The sequence below is a fragment of the Rattus rattus genome, chromosome 7, assembly GCF_011064425.1.
Source record: "Rattus rattus isolate New Zealand chromosome 7, Rrattus_CSIRO_v1, whole genome shotgun sequence".
Taxonomy (NCBI): Eukaryota; Metazoa; Chordata; class Mammalia; order Rodentia; family Muridae; genus Rattus; species Rattus rattus.
The window spans coordinates 92,488,971-92,515,814 of record NC_046160.1 but is presented as its reverse complement, the minus strand read 5'-3'; the positions used below and the strand labels follow the sequence as shown (position 1 = coordinate 92,515,814).

The window sequence follows — 26,844 nt, the reverse complement described above, 5'->3', positions numbered from 1 at the left end:
AATATGGTACTTCTGAGCAGCTTAAATTTTGTATACAAATAATTATAAGGATAGTTACTAGGCTGGATATTAAATCAGGACTCTTCTTTCTTTGCCTCTTTCTGTCCCTCTGTTCCTCCATCCTGCCCCAATTCCATGTGTTAGAACACATGCGTAGGTCTTCATTCATGCTGGGCAGGAACTTTACTTTGGAGTTATGATCACAAACACAAGTCCTTCCCTTTTCAAAGTAAAGATATTAAGTCTGTCTCCAAAATGAGAAAAAAGTCTTGTTTGTTGATACATACTTGAAAATTCCATGTTTAGAAAAGGACTATTTATTTTTCTTTTTCCTTTTCTTTTATTGGATATTTTCTTTATTTACATTTCAAATGTTACCCCCTTTCCTGTTTTCCCCACCACAACCCCCATCCCATCCCCCTCTACCTGCTTCTATGAGAGTGCTCCCACTCCCTCTTGCCTCTCCACCCTGACATTCCTGTACACTAGGGTATCAGGCCTTCACAGGACCAAGGGCCTTCCTCTCACTGATGCCTGACAAGGCCTTCCTCTGCTCCTATGTGGCTCCATGTGTACTCTTTGGTTGGTGGTTTAGTCCCTGGGTGCTCTGGGCTGTTTGATTGGATGATATTGTTAGTCTTCCTAAGGGGATGCAAACCCCTTCAGCTCCTTCAGTCCTTTCTCTAAATCTGAAAAAAAAATGTGTGTGTGTGTGTGTGTGTGGTGTGTGTGTGTGTGTGTGTGTGTGTGTGTGTGTGTGTGTGCGCGCGCGTGCGCGCGCAATTTCAGAATGCATGTGGGCAGTGTCTGTATCCATTCCTATGGTTTTCCACCTAACTTAACAAGACAGGGCCTCCCACTAAATCTTGAGTTTGTTGCTACAGGAAGACCATCCAGATAGATGGCCAGCATGCTCTAGAGTCTCCTGCCCTGCCTGCTCACACTATTATTACAAGTGTGTGCCCATCTCTATGGGATTCTAGGGATTTGAACTCAGGCTATCATGCTTTATGAAGTAAGTACTTTACCAGTCAGGCCACCTCTCCATCTCCAAGGGTACATTTTAAGTTTTGATGGCATAATGTTAATATCTTGGTGACAGTACATTTATGGGTTGCAATTTCTAAGGAATCTCTCAATTATGACAATTACTTTTTCTTCTTTCTACACTGTGCCACTGTAAGGATTCTAAAAAACAAAGAATATAAACCCAGTTTATCTGTCTTTGTACAACATAGCATGTCCTCTGTTCTATGCTGGAAGATTTAAATACATTCTATGGACATTCCTCCTAAATTTAACTTCTTCCTTACACCTATCACTAGTATACTCCTCTCTCCACATTGGAAACTGATTCCTCCTCTGCCACTTTAAATTATTAACTGTCTTGTAAAAAGTACTTTTGGCTTGAATGGCAGCATATATCTGGTATTCAATTTATATTGTAATGATTTGTCATGTAACCATATACTTTAGCAATGCAAACAGTTAAGTACTAAGCATAGCAGTACTCAAGATGCTTCATAACCGAGTGTTAAATTTAATAAATTCAAGGACTGAAGTTGCTCGTATGAAGTGTGAAAGTTTGTATATATGTTTGTGTTCTAATATAGACACTGTTTTTCAACGGGCAATAGAAAATAAATTAGAAACTCAACTAATAAAGAGGGGTATTACTGCTCAAGTTGAAGATATTAAAACATCACTTAATATGCAATACTCATGTATAATTTTGTATTTGTTTGTATGTGTATATGCATTACGTATGCATATGCATGTAGGAGCACTAGCCCATGAAGGCACATGTAGGGACAAATTTTGGCATCAGGGATCTTCCTGTTATTCTCCACCTTATTTTTTGAGACAGCTCTCATGGCACTGAACTATTCATTTATGTTAGACTGGCTGGCCAGTGAGGCCTCAAGATCTACCTGTCCAGATCACTGCCTATCCCTATGCTGGGTGATAGGCACAGGCTGTTGCCTCTTTTATATGAGCACTGGGGATCTAACTAAGGTCCTCATGCTCATGAAGCAAGTTAATCACTCACTGAACCATTTCCCTAGCCCAGTGCTTGTGTTTCCATGTGACCATCAACAATAATTTAATTAAGATGGTAGCTATTGCAAAAATACTGTTTTCATACACTTGAGTCATTTCAAACCAAAATTGAGAAACTTAAATTAATAGAGGATATTATTAAGACCTAAGACAAATTACATGAAGCTACAATAAATAAATTGCTCTGCCAACTTTAGAGACAGGTTATCAGAAACTAGTTAAATCAGGTACACAAGTAATTCTCACATCACACAGATTACTCTTGTTCTTCTGTCCCATGTCTTAAGACAATTGTGGGAAAGTATCACCTGACATCTGTGTTTTGCAGACATACTCAGGAAAGTATATTATTGACCATTTCCGTTTTTTGAATTGCTATAAACAAGAACTTTGAGTGAGATACAGTAATGAAGTCACTACACAGGGAAATTTAGAATTAAACAGCCCAACTTGCCTTACATTTTCCATAACAGTGCTCAAATGCGGACACCTCTGACAACAATATCAAAGCTTTTTCCAGTACTATATTGTGTCTTCACAAAATTGAGTCAACATTACTACATGGAAACAACTGTGTTTCCCACTCAGCATGAGGATTATAGGATTGTGTCTATATATGATCTCAAATGCAGCTATCAAATCTGAACAGAGATGTTCAGGCTAGTTTAAAGTATTTCAAGTATAAAGGTATTTAGTATTTTGCTTCATAGGTGATTTCACACTGTCATATGATTCTAGTTACAAAAAAGAGATTTGAGATCTTTAAAACTATGTGTGGGGGTTGGGGATTTAGCTCAGTGATAGAGCTTGCCTAGGAAGGCAAGGCCCTGGGTTCGGTCCCCAGCTCGAAAAAAAAAAAAAAAAAAAAAAAAAAAAAAAGAAAGAAAACTATGTGTGATAGCTATTTTTCATTAACAACAATAAGAAAACTATAAAAAGAATATTTATAGCATGCATATTTTTATTATGTGACATATATGAGGTGGCTAATGGGTCATAACATATTTTCCAGTTAAATATAGAATGTACCCCTACTTGATACATGTAGTAAAATAATCAATGTTTTCTATAGAAATTGATATTCAGTTAAAAATAAATGGATAATTTAAATGATTTATGATTTATGTTAGAAGTAAAATTTTATGACAAATGAACGAACATTTTAGTTTTCATATGCCTATGTCATAATGTAAGAGAGCACTTCTATTTTTAAAATGATGCGTGTTTTTAGGTGAATTTGATAAATATAAATTCTTACTTTCACTAGCGTATAAAAGAGAAATGAAAAGGTACTTAGTAACTGAAGCACATTTTGTCTTCTTTACAATATCTCATAGTATTCTTGTTTCCCAAAAATTGTGAGAAAAAAAGATTAATGTTTAGGTAAAAGAATGCCTGACTTATAGTATCCACTATTAAAATTCTGACAAACATGAACTTCAACAAGTTGAGAGAAAACAAAATCTAATGTAATAAATGGCATTAATTTTCTTTTATTTACAAAGTGGATTATTTCATGGATGAGATTCCTAACTACCTAAGTTGAACTATTTGTATTTGTAGAAAAGCTAAGATAATCTGTTGCAAAGAAAGCAAACGTGTCCTAATAAACCTGTTAGTCAAAAGTATACATTTAGCCATGTACAAATGTAAATTCTATTCTTAGCTCAAATACTATGTTTAAAAAAATGTGCAGGCTGGATTTAGCCTACAGCTACTCAAAATTATACTTTCTCATAATTACCTCATAATGACCACTGTTAACAAGAGCATTTGTTAAAAGCACTAAAATTTTTAAGAGTAAGATTTTATAGGAGTAAGAAATCTGTTTCATCAAGTTTAAATTTTCAAAATCTTATTACTAAGAATGACAGACATGTTTTTATTCATAGATGATCTATCAAGATAACAAGATAATACATATACTTCAAGAAGGCAGAATATCTTTGTAACTTCTAAAATTAAATGATACAGACAGGAAATATAAAAGATTGAGGTTGCTAATAGTATTGGTGAAAGTCAGAAAAAAATTAAAACTGAGAACAATGACCTACATCCTCTAGGCAAATGGCCAGAAAGTTTATGTAAGAGATATAATAGCAAAATCTTACTCAGATTTTACAGACTAAACAGTTCAGCTATACGAACTACTCAATTCACTTATTATAATCACGAGTAGTATATAAATGAGGTATTGTGGTCTAAATATATTTTAGATGCAATGTAGATAATGAAACTTAAATTTCAAATGACTTAAGTTTTCCAGTCATGTGAAAATGTAAAGCCTTTCACACTTAACAGGATATGCAAAGGCATGATGGTTCAATTTAGCCCACGTCAGATTCTTGGTTCCTGTGACAAAGCATTGCCTTTTTTGAATATAATGAGCATGCCTTACTCATATTTTAACTCTGGAACATAGCACGCAATTGGATACATAAAGACTATGAAAAATATACAGCTTTAAGATTTAGATAAAATTAGGTGTAATTTATACTTATATTTGATTGCGATCAAAGTAATAGATCAGTGTAGAATCCTTCATTCTATTTTAGGTGAGCCTTCTAAAAGTTCTGAAGTTTGAGTTTTACCTTGTGAATTTAAGTAGCTTAACATTTTCTAACATACTAAAAATACTTTAATAATTATATACTCTTAATATGCTTTAAGTCTGACCTAGAACTGAACACCTATAATTGAGCTTTTTGTTTTTAAGAATGACAAGATTCTTTTTTGACACACGATTGAGTAATAAGTGAATAGGAAGAGCTAACACATAGCAATGATTTCTTATGTTCATAAAATTTGAAAACTCCTTAACTTTCATAGTGCAAATTATGCAACCAGCAGATCAAAGAAATGCAATACATCTGAAAATATAAAAAATTCATGTTAAAAGAATGCTAAAAAGTTAAAGGTTGTGATTATGTGATCATATGTAAGCTTTGATAGTATTCTACACTTAAAGATAAAAGCAGGAGGCATGTAACTATTACATGAACCATATTCCATGATATAGGGATGAAATGTAAAAACAAATCCATAGTTTAGAGAAAATCGATGCTTAAAGTTGTAACACAAAACAACTTTATGTAATTTGCTACATTATTTTCCTTTTAAAAGCAGAATTATAACGAAATCTAAGCTGATTAAAACTCATTTCACTTACAATTTACACCAAGTGGCAGTAAGTTTGGTTTGCATTATTATGTTTATCATTTTCATTTTTAATGTATTTTCCCTGACAGTATAAACATCTGACCAGCATTTGTCCCTTGTGTTTGTAGATCTAACTAATTCACAATTACTGACTGTACAATAGTCGTCTTGTTAGAAAGGAGCTGTGCATTGCTTTGTAGTTGTCGAAGAGTAATTGTCTGAGCTAAGTTCTACACTATCTTAAACATTTGTCAGCAATGGTTGAATACTTCTATAAATGAGCCTAGTAAAACTCTACCCTGCTGTGTAAATACATAAGACAATCAATTTATAAACAAATAGTTACATAGTTTAAGACTAAAATTAAATTTTTAATTTTTATTGTACATGCAGCTATATTTTAAGTACTGCAGGAATTGTATCTACTTAAGTGTATAAAAATTATAATTGTTTTGGAGCCTCCCATCTTCTTTTTAAAGTTTTTTATGAAAACTTTACAGTGAAACAGCTTTTATCAGATATTCATATCCTATCTGCTCTTACATGGAAAATATAAAGTGATATAAACATTAAAGAACAAGTAATAAATAAATGGATGAATCAGTGCTTTAAAAACAGAAACTAAACACATATATACATAGATTTTAAGCTGAATGTTCTATCCAGGTATTTACTATATGCACACGGAATTAAAGCCACACCTCCATGGTTTAACACTTAAGAATAAAATGCTGCTCAACTTTTAATATACGAAACATAAAAAAGTCATAGTGAGTAAATAAAAATATTAGGATAGCATAAATTTCAGAATTATATATTTATAATTTTAGAATTATATATATAATTGTATGTGTATATATATATATATACACGCACTTATATACATACACATATGTGCAAAGATGAAAAGGATGTTAGAAAAAAATCAGTTTGACAGGACTTTGAAGATTTCATGGATAGATTCTGAACTAGTTATTAGACTAAACTTATTTGTTTGGTAGTTACATTAAAAGGAACCTCCCCAACAACTTGGGAGCACAAAAGAAAATGTTGAACCATTTTTGGTACACTCATATGAAATGTTAGCAGTGGTTTTCTCTGAAGTTCACAGTTTCTTACATTTTAAGTGTGTATAATTACTTATATGAAAGTGAGTATGAGTATAAGTCATTGAAAGAGAAAGGGTTTCAAAGAGGGGGGATGACTAAGATAACAGAAAACAATCTAGTGAATGTGACATGAACAGCAAGACGACTTGAGGCAGAAGGGCTGGGGGTAGACAGAAAAGCAGAGAGTGAAATAAAAGATTAGCCAAAACAATGTATGATGAAAATGCCATAATGAAATCTCTTAGTTTCTATATTAATTTTTAAAACAATTAATGAATACTGGGGTGAAGAGATGGTTTAGTGATCAGTCCTAGCACATCAAGTATCTTACAACTGCCTGTGATTCCAGATCCAGATCTGACACCCTTTACTGAAGTACTGTGAGTACTTGCATTAATTATACCCCTATATACTCCCACACATCTATACACATAGATAATGAAAATAATCTTTAAAAATAAATGCACACAGAACACTGGGAAAATAGATAATTCTGTTTTCCTCATTTTTAAGGAAATTAAACGGAGTGGTTAAATGACTAAACCATTGTAGTATAACACAAATATAGTCCCTGGTTCTCCGTGCAGAATTCCCCAAACTCCCCAACCCCCTTGAATAATAGTAGTACCTTTTGCAATCCATTACACATCTCAAACTCATAAGAATAGTACTCAGGATAGTACTGGCCATGAGAAACATCAAGTTATTAGAATGTTGAAATTTTCAGTCTCGCTCACAGATAGGGTGTAGTTTTAATAAAAATCATTGAGCATTTAATTAAGATTCCCATGGCTCAGGAATTGGTGGATGCCTTTTGGTGTTATAATTAATTGTATTACGTCTGAACAGAGCATGGGCTTTCTATGAGTAGTCCCTGCTATACCTTGAACAAGGCCTCTTTTTCATACAGCTACTTCTGAGTCATATAATAACATATAATCAAAGTTTTGTATGCCATTTTAGCTAATAGTACTTTGGAAGGGAGGGGTATGTGAATCCAGAGACTTTGTAGACAAGCAGGACAAAGTGTACATAATCTGGGGAATTCAAGATTTATTGATGGTGTTAGAGGTGGGGGCAGTCTTGTAGTATTGAGCCTTAAATTTCGATAATCTGAACAACTACAGGTCAGAATTCTGATATATAAAGAATTGGAGAATTGATTAGTGTGAGGAAAAAATTCCACATGTGTATCACTAATATAAATGAATGTAGCCCACCTATACTAACCTTGTTGGTCAATGGAAGACAAGGAATTGAAGAATAACTTGAGATTACGGTAAACAAGATACTTGGTGGCATAAACTGTTTCATTACAATTAAAAATAAAATTATTTGGTTGTGAATGAATTCTGTGGTAACCTTTTCTATTTTGTGACATAAAAATAAATACTAATGTAAATATCACACCATCATACAAAAACGGTGAAATCATTATATTAGCTGAGAATCGTTTAAAAATGTTTATACTCAAAAATCAATACTTTTATATAGGTAGTTTCCTTACAGACAAATAAACAAACAAACAAACAACAACAAACATAAAATATAACCACACCTCTGCAAAAGCAGTTTCCCTATCAAGTGTATTTTTTCCATTAGTCTCATAAAAAAATGGTCAAATAACCACCACAAGTTAGGTGACAGAAAGAAAATAAATTGCATAACAGATGATTTTTTGATTTCTACAGTTGAAGTTAACACTATCCCAAAAAATTCTTTTGAATGTTTTAGAAGAAAAATATTTTATTTATAATTCCAATTGAAATGATAATATAAAAGAATAATACTAAAAATAGGTCAGTCAATAAAAATTTTAGGATTTGTTTTAGGAATGTATATTTTCAAAATGTAGACAGCACTTCTCAGAATTTAGTAGTATAGTTTATTGGTCAGAGACATCTATGCTATATAAGGATTTGCCTGAAAATCAAATTGTGAGCACCGACCGCAAGATTAGGAGCTGTAAGGAAGAGGACAAGCAATGGGCACTTTAGCAGGCATTCTTGTGGACTCTCATGCAGAAATTAAAGACACAGGGACAGTAATTATTCAATAGATGAAGAGAAAAAGAACCGTAGTAAAAAGAAGGTAGTAGACAGAATAATAAACTGGTTTGGAAATAGAAGTACAAAATTAAAACCATGTTGAAATTGAACTAAAAACTTAACATTCATTTGAGGGGTAAAAAAGCTAAGTCATAATGGTAAACTAAGTTTCCACTACACTGTAGTAATGCCTGACATCTATGGAGTTTAAAAATACAAACTAAAGACCTTTCCCTGTATTCATGATTTTTTTTGTGTAAGTTTTCTGCCTGTGTTGATGACATTCCTGTGTTATAAAGCACAGGAATTTTTATGCTGTGTAGATTATTAAATTGTGCATTTAAATAAGGAAAATATAGTGCATTTTCATCAGTTTAGTGTAAACTTACTATAAATATATAGTGGTTATTTACCGTACTTTGAGACAAATTACTTGAAGAGGAAAATAAGAACCAAATTTGAGCTACAGTAGCAAAGCACATCACACCTGTGCCATTCTATTTGTCAAACATGTGCAATGACCTCCTAAAGTTTAACTGTCATCAAGTAACTGAAGAATTAATTTCTGGAGCAGTTCAAAATATTCAAAAATTTCAAAGGCAAATTCAAGTAAAGAAATACGTTTAAAAAAATTCTTCTACAGCCAAATATTTGTATTGTCATAACCATAATAGTAATGCCTATAAAACTAAAAAATAATATTATAGTAAGAGGAATTGAAAATGACATAGCTAGACTATCCTTGAATATGAGAAGGGCATTCCCTCTCACCTCTGGAGTGACATCTCGTGGTGCAAACCCTGTCCCGCCAGTTGTTAATATCAAATTAAGTTCCTTCTCATCACACCAGTCTATGAGTGTTTCCTGAAAGAAAACAAACGTGCAGAGTAAGTTACTTGTTTGATGAAAATTTAAGTAATAATTTCAAAGACAGCATAGAAACAATATTCTCTCAATATGTTCTTGCACATGTAATTGAAATGCAATGCACTTTGTGATATTCATCTTGTTGGTTAGAGAAAATTATAAAAATTGCAAATTGATGAAAGTATTTTAAATAAGAACTACTGCAGTTTATTATTTCTATGTTATTTCCTTATATGGCATGGTTAAAGCTCATTTCAAAATTATGAAATATTTTCAAGTTTAAAAAAGTTCACTGCTATATGCTGATTACAAAATCTAATTATTTAATAACAAAATTAATCCTAGCACCTAAATATTCATACTTTAATTATACATGCAAAAAAATCTAATACTTCTTTCTATTGTGGATACAAAAGGGGAAAAATGGTCACAGGCTCGTGAACTAGAAGGAAAAATAAGATTTTAAACTATGCTGGAATGATAATTATGTTTCTCTATAGTTTGCCCATTAATGAATAAATATTTTATGTTCAATATGAAGTATGAAAAGCTTTATGTTTTTCAATACTGATTTTACAAGACTTTCTTAACAGAGAGTAGAGTTTACATAATACATTGGTATCAGCTCTAGTCTAGTCTGTGTTAGAAGAAACACTGCATAGGGAAACGATGCTGAATGATACAAGAACTGCCGAGTTATAACCATCCCTGACATTGAATTGACAAAGCTCTAATAATGAAAACAGCATGGTACTGGCATAAAAACAGACATATTGAGCAATGGAATTAAGTTAAAGACCCAGACACAAACCCATAAGCCTAGGGACAACTTATTTTAGAAAAAGAAGCCAGAAATGCACACTGGAAAAAAGACAGTATTTTCAACAAATGGTGCTAGTCAAACTGGATTGCTGCCTGTAGAAGAATGCAAATAAACAGATATTCTTCAGCCTGTACAAAATTCAAATCAAAATAAATCAAAGGCTTCAACATAAAACCAGATACACTGAACATGATAGAAGAGAAATTGGGAAACAACCTTGAATTCATTTAAATATGAAAAGACTTTCTGAACAGAACGTAGAGCATGCACTAAGGGCAACAATTAATAAATGGGGCCTCATGAAAGTGAGAAGCTTCTGCATGTTAAAGGACAGCATCATTCAAACAAAGGAGTATCTTACACAAAGGAAAGATTTTTTACCAATTGAACATCCAATACAAGACTAAGATCAATAAAATGAAAGACAGCTCATGCTGTCAGGGTATAGTAAGGGAAATACCCATTCACTGCTAGTAGGAGTGCAAAGTTGTACAGGGACTATGGAAATCAGTGTCGTAGTTTCTAAGGAAAATCAGAATTTATGTGCCTAAAGACCCAATTACACCACTCTTAGGTATATACCCAAAGGATGTTTACATTACCACAGAGACTGGACCAACCATGTTCACTGCTGTTTTAGTCATAACAGCCAGAAACTGGGAACAGCCTAGACATTGTTCAACAGTTGGAATGAGGTTCCCTTACATAGTATGACGGTGTGTCCCTACAGTTTTTCTTTTTTTTAAAGATTTATTTATTTATTATATATGAGTACACCGTAGCTGTTTCCAGATGCACCAGAAGAGGGCATCAGATCCCATTACAGATGGTTGTGAGCCACGATGTGGTTGCTGGGATTTGAACTCAGGACCTTTGGAAGAGCAGTCAGTGCTCTTAACCACTGAGCCATCTCTCCAGCCCATCCCTACATTTTCAATTGTTGATTGCTATATCAGAAGAGAGGTAAATCCTGGCAGGATTTTGGCATTGTCATCTATATGGCCCAACACTAGGTTTATAGTTGTAAATGCTTGTCATTCCTCACCTGCCCCAAAGACTATTCCCTGACATTATCGTATTAAAACGTAAGCTGCCATGGTGAAGGTGCAACAGCCCACAATGCCTAAAGGTAACCCTAAGAGATGGAACCAGGATCTTCTTGCTGCTGATTGGTTCACACTGAAATGTGGCTTTTGTTTAATAAAGAGCTGACACTGGAACATGGTAAGGAAGTATGGGAGCAGGCAAAAGAGACAGTGAGTGAAGTGTAAGGCAGGCAAGAATGAGACAGAGATGAAAGGAAGTAGTGAGAGCCAAGAAAGTGGCAGAGAAGCCGAGGTTAAGTTACTAGCTAGATAAGAGAGACTATTCCAGTAAAAGGCCAACAACTTTAAAATATATAGAACTCTCCTTTTCTTATTTAAAACACAAGTGGATCTGTGAAAGACCTTCAATAGACAATAGATGAATACATAAAGAAAATGTTGTACATTTATATAATGGGATATTACTCAGATTAAAAAAATGAAATCATGAAGCTCGCAGTAAAGGGATGAAACTAGGGGACAAAAATCATCCAAAGTGAGGTAACCCAGATCAAGAAAGAGAAACATAGTTATGTATCACTTACATGTGGGAATTAGCTACTAAGTCATTGATAATCACACTAACAGTAGAATCTGAGGTTAGGTATTGAATAAGGAAATAGGGGCAGGGTGTGGGGAATGATTAGCTCTCCCAAGGAAGGGAAAACACATAACCCTGAAGACTGGAGGTCCCAGGGAGTGTAGAGGTCTAGTGGGGTGGGGGATTAGGAACATCCTCATGGAGATGACAGGGGAGGGTGTATGAGATGTGGAACAGTGAGAGGGTGGACATGGAGGGAGAAAAAATCTGGAGTGAAAAAAATTGATAAAGTTAAAAATAAATAAATATGGAGCCCCCCCGCTCTCTGTGTGTGTGTGTGTGTGTGTGTGTGTGTGTGTGTGTGTAGGGATCTGGAATGAGAGGATCAAGCAGGGAGGAGAGAGGAAGATGAGGGAGGAAACAGAGGGAATGCTACAGAATATTTGATCACATTGTGAACCTGGAGAGTTTGAAGTGAAAAAAAAAATTGTTTCTTCTTGTGGTGTGGGTCAACCCTAGCACACACCTTTAACCCAAAACAAGAGCTAAATAAAGTCAACAATATGTCAACTGGAAGAGCAAGAAGGCGGGTCTTTGAATTGAAGGCTATTTAAGACTGAGCAAAGGAGGAAGAGCTTTTTTTCCTCTGGAATGTTGGTGGAATAAAGTCATTTGCCTCTCGGAGCTAGCAAGTTTCACCAAGTAGCTCCTGAGTCTTCATTTGGCAAACCAAATGTTTGAAATTAAAATCCCACAACACAAGGACAGACAGCTAAGTTTATGGGCATTTGAGTGGAAGTATGGAAACCAAAAGTAGTAAGACTCCTAAAATCACACACACACACACACACACACACACACACACACACACACACACACACACACACACACACGCACACACACACAGATAATTTAAATGGCTAAATGATGGGGGAGATAGAGCCCTACATAAGCATCTCATCAACAAATGAAGCTTTCAGTATTGCAAACAGCTTACATCTAAGTTCATAGCCAAAGGAATTCCCAAGCAACCTAGACTTTTGTCAAGGCTGTATGTTGCTCTCCACACACTGAAGGTAAGGACCCTTGCTGAAGACACCTACACAACATACTGATCATTTAGAAGTCAAGCTTCTGCTTTTCCTAGAGCCTTTACTCCTATTCACTAGTGATCATGGTACTTGAAGATAACTCTCCATGCTACCAAAAGAAAAATGTAAATACCAAACCAGTCTGTAATATGTGCTAGTGCAGTAGTGTAACAAAAAGCAAGGGATTACTGAACTAATTAATATCTGAATGTATTTAAGATCCAACCCATCCCAAACCCCATGGGAGAGAGAGCTCATCGCCCAGATGTGTGGGCACTCCTGAGACTGCAGGGCAAGAGAGACCGCCAGTACTGCCCACCTTTGTCCACATCCCTTGCCCAGAGGAAACTGTTATAGAGCCTCTGAGAACAGGAAGATAGGGGCACTCAAGCTGCAGGAGCCCTGCAGTCTAGACTATGCCTGGATCTAAAGGGACCCAGTTAAACAGCTCCCTGTACCCAAATCCCATGGGAAGGAAAGCTAGACCTTCAGAGGGGCAGACACACGTGGAAAGCCAGAGGAGACTACTCTCTGCCCACATTTCTGACTCTAGACAGAAAAGGCATAGCAGCATCTGGGCCCCCAGTGCACAGGGACCCTAGAAAAGGCGGGGCAGGCCCTTCTGGTTGCTGTCCTCACAGAGAGTTGAAACCTAGTCCTGAGGAGCAACTTCAGGCCTAAGACCAGAGGTAAGACCAACTTTTCTGCTCCAAGCGACCTGCCTGGTGGACTCAGGACACAAGCCCACAGGAATAGCTGAAAACCAGTAGACAGGAAACACTAAACACCTGAAAGCAGAACACTCTGTTCCCATAACTGGCTGAAACAAAACAAGACAACAGGTCTACAGCACACCTGACATACAGGCCTATAGAATGGTCAAGCCACTGTCGGAAATAGCAGAACAAGGTAACACCAGAGACAACCTGATGGCTACAGGCAAGTGCAGGAACACAAGCAATAGAAAAAAAAGACTACATGGCATCATCAGAGCCCAATTCTCCCACCAAAGCAAACACTGAATATCCAAACACACCTAAAAAGCAAGATACAGATTTAAAATCACATTTGATCATGATAATGGAGGACTTTAAGAAAGACATTAAGAACTCCCTTAGAGAAATGCAGGAAAACACAAATAAACAAGTAGAAGCCTATAGAGAGGAAACCCAAAAATCCCTGAAAGAATTCCAGGAAAACAAAATCAAACAGGTGAAGGAATTAAAAATGGAAATAGAAGCAATAAAGAAAGCACAAAGGGAGGAAACCCTAGATATAGAACCAAAGTAAGAAAAAAGGAGCCATAGATACAAGCATCAAGATATAGAAGACAGAATCTCAGGAGCAGAAGATTCCATAGAAATCATCAACACAACTGTCAAAGATAATGTAAAACGGAAAAAGGTACTGGCCCAAAACATACAGGAAATCCAGGACAAAATGAGAAGATCAAATCTAGGAAGAATAGGTATAGTAGAGAGTAAAGACTCCAAGCTCAAAAGACCAGTAAATATCTTCAACAAAATCATAGAAGAAAACTTCCCTAACCTAAAGAAAGAGATGCCCATAAATATACAAGAAGCCAACAGAATTCCAAATAGACTGGGCCACAAAAGAAACTCCTCCTGTCACATAATAGTCAAAACACCAAAGGCAAAAAAAACAAAGAAAAAAATATTAAAAGCAATAAGTGAAAAATGTCAAGTAACATATAAAGGCAGGCCTATTAGAATTATACCAGACGTCTCACCAGAGACTATGAAAGCCAGAAGATCCTAGACAGATGTCATTCAGACCCTAAGAGAACACAAATGCCAGTCCAGGTTACTGAATCCACCAAAACTCTCAATGAACATAGAGGGAGAAACCAAGATATTCCATGACAAAACCAAATTTACACAATATCTTTCTACAAATCCAGCCCTACAAAGGATAATAAATGGTAAAGCCCAACGCAAGGAGGCAAGCTACACCCTACAAAAAGCAAGAAACTAATCGTTTTGCAACAAAACAAAGAGAAGACAAGCACACAAACATAATCTCACATCCAAATACAAAGATAACAGGAAACAACAATCATTATTCTGTAATATCTCTTAACATCAATGGGCTCAACACAGATTAACAAACTAGATATGTAATGAGGACCCAGCATTTTGCTGCCTACAGGAAACACACCTCAGAGACAAAGACAGACTACCTCAGAGTGAAAGGCTGGAAAACAACTTTCCAAGCAAATGGTATGAAGAAGCAAGTTGGAGTAGCCATTCTAATATCAAATAAAATCGATTTTCAACCAAAAGTCATCAAAAAAGATAAGGACACTTCATATTCATCAAAAAAAAAAATCAACCAAGATGAACTCTCAATTCTAAATACCTATGCTCCAAATACAAGGGTACCTACATACATAAAAGAAACCTTACAAAAGCTCAAAGCACACATTGAACCTCACACGATAATAGTAGGAGATTTCAACACCCTACTCTCATCAATGGACACATCATGGAAACAGAAATTAAACAGAGACATAGACAGACTAAGAGAAGTCATGAACCAAATGGACTTAATAGATATTTATAGAACATTCTATCCTAAAACAAAAGGATAGAATTCTTACCACCTCATGGTACTTTCTCCAAAATTGACCATATAATCAGTCACAAAACAGGCCTCAGCAGATATAGAAAGATAGAAATAAACCCAGGTGTCTTATCAGACCACCAGGGACTAAAGCTGGTCTTCAATAACAATAAGGAAAGAACGCCCACATATACATGGAAGTTGAACAATGCTCTACTCAATGATAACCTGGTCAAGGAAGAAATAAAGAAAGAAATTAAAGACTTCTTAGAATTCAATGAAAATGAAGGTACAACATACCCAAACTTATGGGACACAATGAAAGTTGTGCTAAGAGGAAAACTCACAGCTCTGAGTGCCTGCAGAAAGAAACAGGAGAGAGCATATATCAGCAGCTTGACGGCACACCTAAAAGCTCTAGAACAAAAAGAAGCAAATACACCCAGGAGGAGTAGAAGGCAGGAAATAATCAAACTCAGAGCTGAAATCAACCAAGTAGAAACAAAAAGGACTATACAAAGAATCAACAGAACCAAAAGTTGGTTCTTTCAGAAATCCAACAAGATAGATAAACCTTTAGCCAGACTAACCAGAGGACACAGAGAGTGTGTCCAAATTAATAAAGTGAGAAATGAAAAGGGAGTCATAACTAGAAAATCAAGAGGAAATTAAAAAACTCGTCAGATCCTACTACAAAAGCCTATCATCAACAAAACTTTAAAATCTGGAGGAGATAGACAATTTCCTAGACAGATACCAGATACCAAAGTAAATCAGGAACAGATAAACCATTTAAACAACCCTATAACTCCTAAAGAAATAGAAGCAGTCATTAAAAGTCTCGCAACCAAAAAGAATCCAGGTCCAGATGGGTTCAGTGCAGAATTCTATCAGACCTTCATAGAAGACCTCATACCAATACTATCCAAACTATTCCACAAAATTGAAACAGATGGAGCACTACCGAATTCCTTTTGTGGAGCCACAATTACTCTTATACCTAAACCACGCAAAGACCCAACAAAGAAAGAGAACTTCAGACCAGTTTCCCTTATGGATATCGATGCAAAAATACTCAATAAAATTCTTGCAAACCGAATCCAAGAACACATCAAAACAATTACCCATCATGATCAAAAATCCTTTAGCCCAGGTATGCAGGAATGGTTCAATATACGGAAAACATCAATGTAATCCATTATATAAACAAACTGAAAGATAAAAACCACAGGATCAATTCATTAGATGCTGAGAAAGTATTTGACAAAATTCAACACCCTTTCATGATAAAAGTCCTGGAAAGAACAGGAATTCAAGGCCCATACCTGAACATAGTAAAAGCCATATACAGCAAACCAGTTGCTAACATTAAACTAAATGGAGAGAAACTTGAAGCAATCCCACTAAAATCAGGGACTAGACAAGTCTGCCCACTCTCTCCCTACTTATTCAATATAGTTCTCGAAGTCCTAGCCAGAGCAATCTGACAACAAAAGGAGGTCAAAGGGATACAGATTGGAAAGGAAGAAGTCAAAATATCACTATTTGAAGATGATCTGTATGATAAGAACTTCAAGCCTCTGAAGAAAGAAATTGAAGAAGACCTCAGAAGATGGAAAGATCTCCCATGCTCATGGACTGGCAGGATTAATATAGTAAAAATGGCCATTTTACCAAAAGCGATCTACAGATTCAATGCAATCCCCATCAAAATTCAATCCAATTCTTCAGAGAGTTAGACAGAACAATTTGCAAATTCATCTGGAATAACAAAAAACCCAGGATAGCTAAAACTATCCTCAACAATAAAAGGACTTCTAGGGGAAATCACTATCCTTGAACTCAAGCAGTATTACAGAGCAATAGTGATAAAAACTGTATGGTATTGGTACAAAGACAGGCAGATAGACCAGTGGAATAGAATTGAAGACCCAGAAATGAACCCACACACCTACGGTCACTTAAGTTTTGACAAAGGAGCCAAAACCATCCAATGGAGAAAAGATAGTAAATGGTGCTGGTTCAACTGGAGATCAGCATATATGAGAATGCAGATCGATCCATTCCTATCACCCTGTACGAAGCTTAAGTCCATGTGGATCAAGGACCTCCACATCAAACCAGATACACTCAAACTAACAGAAGAAAAAGTGGGCAAGAAGCTCGAACACATGGGCACTGGAGAAATTTTCCTGAACAAAACACCAATGGCTTAAGTTCAAAGATCAAGAATAGACAAAGGGATCTCATAAAACTACAAAGCTTCTGTAAGGCAAAGGACACTGTTGTTAGGACAAAATGGCAACCAACAGATTAAGAAAAGATCCTTGCCAATCTTACATCTAATAGAGGGCTAAAATGTAATATATACAAAGAACTCAAGAAGTTAAACTCCAGAGAATCAAATAATCCTGTTAAAAATGGGGTACAGAGCTAAACATAGAATTCTCAGTTCAGGAATACTTATCAGCAAAGCAGAAGCAAAAGAAATGTTCAACATCCTTAGTCATCAGAGAAATACAATCAAAATGACCCTTAGATTACACATCACACCAGTCAGAATGGCTAAGATCAAAAATTCAGGTGACAACAAATGCTGGCAAGGATGTAGAGAAAGAGGAACACTCCTCCAATGTTGGTGGGATTGCAAGCTGGTACAACTACTCTGGAAATCAGTCTGGCAGCTCCTCAGAAAATTGGACACAGTTCTACCTGAGATCTCAGCTATACCACTCCTGGGCATATACCGAAAAGATGCACTAACATATAACAAAGACACATGCTCCATTATGTTCATAACAGTCTTATTTATAATAGCCACAAGCTATATATTTAGCTTTAAAGGACTGTTCAAAGTTTGTATATCACTGTCCTTCATTCATTTAGAATATCATACTTTTAGCTGCATAACAAGTATAAAGAGATATAGTATATTTTAAAATATTTGTTAGTAATGATTGCTTTTAGGTTAAATATATTTGGAGTAAACTATATCACTTACTTCCCTTTGATTATTTCTTTATATTTTGTGAGTATTGTAAAAAGTAGATTTTAAACATCAATTTGATTAGTCTTCGTATTTCATTTATTGATAGTACTTTGTCATTTAACTCTTCTTTCCCCTTCATATGTAGAAAGTTACGAAACAAAGTTTTCCCTCAGATATCCCTTTTCCTTTCCCCCATGCTGGCCATGAACTTGATATGTCCCCAATGCTAGGTTTAAATTTGTGACCTGCCATTGTTGGCCTCCTGAGTACTAAGTACTGTAGGCATGGCCACATCACACGGGGCTTTCAAAGTTTTTACTTTTGGAGAGCAAGACCAGAATAACTGCCATCTGAAAACACTAAACACATTTTTTTTAGTTGCTTATTATATTTTTGCATTTTATTATATGATTGATATTTAACAGATTTACTTAGGCTCCTTCCACATTTTTACTGTAACATTTTATTTCTAATTTACTTTCTTTTTTTTTTTAGTATTTATTTATTTTTATTGGATATTTTATTTACATTTCAAATGGTACCCATTTCCAGTTTCCCCTCTGGAAACCCTCTATCCCTTCCGCCCCCTGCTTCTATGAGGGTGCTCTTCTACCCAGTCACCCACTTTCGCCTTGCCACCCTGGCATTCCCCTACACTGGGGCATCAGGCCCTCACAGGAACAAGGGCATCTCCTCCCACTGATGCCAGACAAGGCCATTCTCTGCTACATATGCAGCTGGAGGCATGGGTCCCTCTAATTCTACTCTTTGGTTGGTGGTTTAGTCCCTGGGAGCTCTGGGTGGTTGTGGGTGGGGAGAAGTCTGGTTGGTTGATATTGTTGTTGTTCTTATGAGGTTGCAAACCCCTTCGGCTCTTTCAGTCTTTTCTCTAACTCCTCCACTGGGGACCCCATTCTCAGTTCAATGGTTGGCTGTTAGCATCCACCTCTGTATTTGTCAGGCTCTGGAAAAGCGTCTCAGGAGATAGCTATATCAGGCTCCTGTCAGCAAGCACTTCTTGGCATCAGCAATAGTGTCTGGGTTTGGTGTCTGCATATGGTATGGATTCCCTGGTGGGGTAGTCTCTGGATGGCCTTTCCTTCAGTCTTTGCTCCAAAATTAAATTTACTTTCTTTATAAGAAAAGTATTACATTTTTTAAAATAGGGAGAGTAGGAGGTCCATTAGTACAGCCTGCATAATGTTGCTTCAGCTGGGCACTTTGCTGAGGCCACAGGGCTTTTTGCTTCTCTGCTACTCCCTTGGTCTGCCCAAAGCAACACAGCAGAAGTGCTACACAGATTCCTCCAGGTCTCTCAGGCACTGCTATGAGCAGTGTCACCATTTACAGTAGGAAGCTAGCAGGTACTATGGGAAAAGAAACAAAACAAGAAAAGTGGAGGTAGTACTAGAAGAGGAGGAAAAGAATTATGTTGTGGAAAAAGTTAATTGGTCAGTTGTCAAGGACAAGGTGGAATACCTCCTAAAATGAACCCGTTTCTCAGATGAAGACAACACATGGGAGCCGGAAGAGAAATCTAGATTGCCCTGAACTTATTGCTGAGCTTTTACAGTTACTGACAAAGCTCATTAGACAGATAAATCAGGGAGGAAAGCATAACATTGATTCTGAAAATAAGGGAGAAAAAAGCAAACCAAAGAGAATAAAAGAAGAGTCAGAAAGTCTACAACGTTTTGCCCAGGATTTGGTGCCAGAACAGATTATTGGAGCTACTGACTCCAGTGAAGAGCTCATGTTCCTGATGAAATGAAAGTCAATTTTAAGCGCCCACAGATAGTCATATCCTTCTGTGAGGAAAGGCTACCGTGGTATTCCTACTCTCCAGAGGATGATGACAAAAAAACAAGAATTACCCCTCTTGAGTACCAGCCTCTGTCACCTCTGACTGAAGATTTCGATTGGGGAGGGGAAGAGTTCTACTTGTCTTGGGTGGCTTGAGAAGATGTCCTTTGAAGAGCCAGCATAGTTTCTATACCCTATAGCAGCCCAAGTGCTTTAAATTGTCCAAGCTGTATATTTTGCACACCCACTGCAATAGAGGGCAAAGGGTATTTCAAGGTAACCAGTTCTGTGCTTTACTAAGGAAGTAACAGGCCTTCCATGAAAAATAGAACCTGCATACCTGGGTGTGGGAAAGCAAAGATACTGTTGATCCTCAGAAAGCTTCTCTACAAACCATAGACTTCTTCCTAATACTGTTAACTCTATTTTTACATCCTAGCATGTATGTAGTTTTGGGCTATTACTGGTATATTAATTAGGGGTGGGAAGGTTGATGCAGAGAGGAAGGGAGATGAGTAGAATCCTTTTGATTGAAATTTGGGGCCTGATTGTGAAAATGGTGAAAAAATAGAAGGAACAGCTACCTAATAAATTGGTTCTATCAAAAAATGTCATTGGCACCATAAATGAGGATTGTGAGATACTATTTAAAAAAATATCTGTGAATATGCAAACGTACTGCCAAGGTACTCCTAACCTGAGCTCAAAGTGGCCCTTAATGGACAAAGCCAATTCTGAGTGCTCAAAACTGTCATTTGATATTGAAAACTAACTAGAGAGGGAAAGTTTATTGGATAGTATATAGAGGCAGACCATTCAGCCGTAGAAATCTTGAAATTAGAAAAACCCCAGTTTTTTCCAACCACAAAGTTATAAATATCAGTTTATCCATCTAAGCCACTGGCTCAAGCACTGCAGGAGGGTCTATGGGAAAAGGAAGAGGAGGCCTCTGCTCTTAGGGTGTAAAACCATGGAGCCTCTCTGTTGGTTTGTTGGATTGATTTGGTTTGTGGATTTTGGCTTCTTGTTGCTGCTGTTGTTGTTGTTTTTGCTTTTGATTTTCAGGTTGGAGCCCTGAAACTGTTTGTGGCAAGTTCAGTTAGTGACAGCATAAATGCCATTGAATCAATTCAAGGGTTGAATGACTTAACAAACCTTGGTCTCAGGAGATTAACTTTTGTATCAGAGTAGTGGTTCACTTGAGAATATAAAATCTTCAAATTAACTGATGTCTAAAATACTGTCTTGAATCATGAGATCCATACATTTTTAGTATTTAGACTTGCATCTAGAACTACAGTGTAAATCTTTTTCAGCATGTGTTAAGATGTATGTGAAAATTTTTAAGTATAAACTTCATACCATACTGTCAGTTTTGTATTAATAAAATTATAGATTTATAAATAAATAGGCAGAATAGAAAGACAAATAAAAAGCTCTCATTTGAACTATCTCCCTCTGGAGAGCAACATGCACCTGGAAAAGAAACAGAACTGTTATTACTTCAGGTGGTGTGTGGAGTAGTGGACAGTAAAAACCAAGCATCAACCACTGCATGCCATGCATGAGTGAATATGACAGTTTGTTCAGTGTTCTGATGTTAGTATCCCTTGTACAGTAGCTTTTCGACCACCAACATTCCCAAGAAGCTCATGTTAAATGTCCCTGGGCTCAGTATCCTCTCATGTTAGGTAATCTAAGAATTTGAAAGTCAGTGTGAATATTCCATTATGGGTCCATTACGCCTATTTCTAGAAAAGCATGCTAATGTGTATTCTTACCTCCCAATATGGTGAGAAAGTAAACCTATCACTTAAAATTAAATATTAGTTTTTCATGCTTAGGTAAAAAAGGGACTATCAGCATTATCAGTATATAAAAATATAATTTCTCGTATTTCTGTACAAACGCCACTATTTACACCTTAGCGGATTATCTATCTATTTGTCCATCCATCCATCCATCCATCCATCCATCCATCCATCCATCCATCAATCTATCATATATCTACCTATATATCATCCATCTAGGTAACAGCTGGCTTCACAGCTTGTAAAACAGACAAAAGGAATAATAAAATCTTTAAGACAAAAATCAGGTAACAACAGTAGCACTAACACTTAAAGGCGTCAAAAATAGAAAAATAAATATAAAATTTAAACCATAGCTTGTTTTCTAAAATTGTCTTCCTAAGAGGGAAAGCTGATCAATACTAAAAAATATAATTCACGATATTCAGTTAATTATATATAATTGGTGACAAGATTGATGTTTTAAGGTTTAGCCCAGGAACCCACAGGGAGTCAGAAGTTGACTCCTACAAGTTATCTCATAACTTTAAAATACATGTGAACATACACACATATAAGAGTAATAATAGTTAAAACAGAGACTGAAGGAACACCCATTCAGAGCCTGCCCCACATGTGGCCCATACATATAGAGCCACCCAATTAGACAAGATGGATGAAGCAAAGAAGTGCAGACCGACAGGAGCCGGATGTAGATCGAACCTGAGAGACACAGACAGAACACAGCAAATACAGAGGCGAATGCCAGCAGCAAACCACTGAACTGAGAACGGGACCCCCGTTGAAGGAATCAGAGAATGAACTGGAAGAGCTTGAAGGGGCTTGAGACTCCATATGTACAACAATGCCAAGCAACCAGAGCTTCCAGGGACTAAGCCACTACCTAAAGACTATACATGGACTGACCCTGGACTCTGACCTCATAGGTAGCAATGAATATCCTAGTAAGAGCACCAGTGGAAGGAGAAGCCCTGGGTCCTGCTAAGACTGAACCCCCAGTGAACTAGACTGTCGGGGAGGCGGCAATGGGGGGAGGGTGGGGAGGGAACACCCATAAGGAAGGGGGAGGAAGGGATGTTTGCAAATGTACATAAGAAATACTCAAGTTAATAAAAAAATACAAAAAAAGAGTAATAATAGTAATAATGATGATAATAAATAAAATTTTTACATAACATGCTGAATCTTTTTCTTTAATCTTTATTAACTTGAGTATTTCTTATTTACATTTCAATTCTTATTCCCCTTCCTGGTTTCCTGGCCAACATCACCATAACTCTTCCCCCTACCCTTCTATAGGGGTGTTCCCCTCCGCATCCTCCCCCCATTACCGCCCTCCCACCAACAATCACGCTTACTGGGGGTTCAGTCTTGGCAGGACCAAAGGCTTCCCCTTCCACTGGTGCTCTTACTAGGCTATTCATTGCTACATATGCAGTTGGAGTCCAGGGTTAGCCCATGTATAGTCTTTGGTTAGTGGCTTAGTCCCGGAAAGTTTGGTTGGTTGGCATTGTTGTTCATATGTTCATATGGGGTCTCCAACTCCTTCAATCTCTTTCAGTCCTTTCTAAAAATCCTTCAACGAGGGTCCCGCTCTCAGTTCAGTGGTTTAATGATGGCATTCGCCTATGTATTTGCTGTATTCTGGCCGTGTCTCTCAAGAAAGATCTACATCCGGTTCCTGTCAACCTACACTTCTTTGCTTCATCCATCTTACCTAGTTTGGTGGCTGTATATGTATGGGCCACATGTGGGGCAGGCTCTGAATGGGTGTTCCTTCAGCCTCTGTTCTAAACTTTGCCTCCCTATTCCCTCCCAAGGGTATTCTTGTCCCCTTTTAAAGAAGGCGTGAAGAATTCTCATTTGGCTATCCTTCTTGAGTTTCATGTGTTCTGTGCATCTAGGATAATTCGAGCATTTGGGCTAATAGCCACTTATCAATGAGTGCATACCACGTGTGTTTTTCTATGATTGGGTTACCTCACTCAGGATGATATTTTCCAGTTCCATCCATTTGCATATGAATTTCATAAAGTCAATGTTTTTGATAGCTGAGTAATATTCCATTGTGTAGATTTACCACATTTTCTGTATCCATTCTTTTACTGAAGGGCATCTTGGTTCTTTCAAGCTACCGGCTATTATAAATAAGGCTTCTATGAACATAATGGAGCATGTGTCTTTGTTATATGTTGGGGCATCTTTTGGGTATATGCCCAAGAGAGGTATAGCTGGTTCAATGTCCAATTTTCTGAGGAACCTCCAGACTGATTTCCAGAATGGTTGTACCAGTGTGCAATCCCACCAACAATGGAGGAGTGTTCCTTTTTCTCCACCTCCTTGCCAGCATTTGATGTCACCTGAATTTTGATCTTAGCCATTCTCCCAGGTGATAGGTGAAATCTCAGGGTTGTTTTGATTTGCATTTCCCTTATGACTAAAGATGTTGAACATTTCTTTAGGTGTTTCTCAGCCATTCGGCATTCCTCAGCTGTGAATTCTTTGTTTAGCTCTGAACTCCATTTTTAAAAGGGTTATTTCACTCCCTGTGGTCTAACTTCTTGAGTTCTTTGTATATTTTGGATATAAGCCCTCTATCAGTTGTAGGATTGGTAAAGATCTTTTCCCAATCTGTTGGTTGTCGTTTTGTCCTAACAACAGTGCCCTTTGCTGTTTTATGAGATCCCAGTTGTCGATTCTTGATCTTAGAACATAAGTCATTGGTATTTTGTTCAGGAAATTGTCTCTAGTGCAAATGTGTTTAAGATACTTCCCCACTTTTTCTTCTATTAGTTTCAGTGTATCTTTTTTCCATTGGATGGTTTTGGCTCCTTTGTCAAAAATCAAGTGCCCATAGGTGTGTGGGTTCATTTCTGGGTCTTCAATTCTATTCCACTGGTCTATCTGCCTGTCTTTGTACCAATACCATACAGTTTTTAACACTATTGCTCTGTACTACTGCTTGAGTTCAAGGATAGTGATTCCCCCTGAAGTCCTTTTATGGTTGAGGATAGTTTCAGCTATCCTGGATTTTTCTTTTATTGCAGATGAAGGTGCAAATTGTTCTATCTAACTATCTGAAGAATTGGATTGGTATTTTGATGGGGATTGCATTGAATCTGTAGATCGCATTTGGTAAAATGGCCATTTTTACTCTCTTAATCCTGCAAATCCATGAGCATGGAAGATCTTTAGATTTTCTGAGATCTTCTTCAACTTCTTTCTTCAGAGGCTTGATTTTTATCATACAGAACTTTCACTTGCTTGGTTAAAGTCACACCGAGGTATTTTACATTATTTGGGACTATTATGAAGGGTGTCGTTTCCCTAATTTTATTCTTGGCTTGTTTCTCTTTTGTGTAGAGGAAGGCTACTGATTTATTTGAGTTGATTTTACACCCAGCCACTTTGCTGAAGGTGTTCATCAGGTTTAGTAGTTCTCTGGTGGAACTTTTGGGATCACTTAAATATATTATCATATCATCTACAAATAGTGATATGTTGACTTCTTCTTTTCCAATCTGTATCCCTTTGATCTCCTTTTGTTGTCTGATTGCTCTGGCTAGGACTTCGAGAACTATATTGAATAAGTAGGGAGAGAGTGGGCAGGTTTCTCTAGTCCCTGATTTTAGTGGGATTGTTTCAAGTTTCTCTCCATTTAGTTTAATGTTAGTTACTGGTTTGCTGTATATGGCTTTTACTATGTTTAAGTATGGGTCTTTCATTCCTATTCTTTCCAGAACTTTTATCATGAAGGGGTGTTGAATTTTGTCAAATGCTTTCTCAGCATCTAATAAAATGATCATGTGGTTTTTATCTTTCACTCTGTTTATATAAGGGATTAGGTTGATTGTTTTCCATATATTAAACCATTCCTGCATATCTGGGATGAAGCCTACTTGATCATGATGGATGATTGTTTTGATGTGCTCTTGGATTGGGTTTGCAGGAATTTTATTGAGATTTTTTGAACCGATATTCATAAGGGAAATTGGTCTCAAGTTCTCTTTCTTTGTTGGGTCTTTGTATGGTTTAGGTATAAGAGTAATTCCGGCTTCATAGAAGGAATTCACTACCGCTCCATCTGTTTCAATTTTGTGGAATAGTTTGGATAGTATTGGTATGAGGTATTCTATGAAGGTCTGATGAAATTCTGCACTGAACCCATCTGGACCTGAGCCCTTTTTGGTTGGGAAACCTTAACGACTGCTTCTATTTCTTTAGGAGTTATGGTGTTGTTTAAATGTTTCTCTGTTCCTGATTTAACTTTGGTTCCTGGTATGTGTCTAGGAAATTGTCCATTTCCTCCAGATTTTAAAGTTTTGTTGAATATAGGCTTTTGTAGCAGGATCTGATGATTTTTTGAATTTCCTCTGATTTTGTAGCTGTGTTTCCCTTTTCATTTCTGATTTTGTTAATTTGGACACACTCTCTGTATCCTCTGGTTAATCTGGCTACAGGTTTACCTATGTTGTTGATTTTCTCAAAGAACCAACTTTTGGTTCTGTTGTTTCTTTGTATGGTACTTTTTGTTTCTACTTGTTGGATTTCAGCTCTGAGTTTCATTATTTCCTGCATTCTACTCCTCCTGAGTGTATTTGCTTCTTTTTGTTCTAGAGCTTTTAGGTGTGCTGTCAATATCCTGATATATGCTCTCTCCTGTTTCTTTCTGCAGGCACTCAGAGCTATGAGTTTTCCTCTTAGCACGGCTTTCACCGTGTCCCATGAGTTTGGGTATGTTGTACCATCATTTTCATTAAATTCTAAGAAGTCTTCAATTTCTTTATTTCTTCCTTGACCAGGTTATCATTGAGTAGAGCATTGTTCAACTTCCATGTATATGTGGGCGTTCTTCCCTTATTGTTGTTGAAGAC

At 36.7% G+C, this 26,844-nt stretch overlaps 1 protein-coding gene and 1 pseudogene across 1 annotated transcript in view; one reads left to right on the top strand and one right to left on the bottom strand.

Moving 5' to 3' along the window:
* Positions 1–9,262, bottom strand: part of Gphn (gephyrin) — a 289,114-nt gene extending 279,852 nt beyond the window's left edge. Inside the window, exon 1 of the mRNA XM_032907990.1 lies at positions 9,149–9,262. The gene's annotated coding sequence lies outside the window, so the exon portion shown is untranslated. The remainder of the gene's footprint in view (positions 1–9,148) is intronic.
* A 7,234-nt stretch (positions 9,263–16,496) lies between these two features.
* Positions 16,497–20,315, top strand: LOC116906142 (annotated as a pseudogene).
* The last annotated feature ends 6,529 nt before the right edge of the window (positions 20,316–26,844 follow it).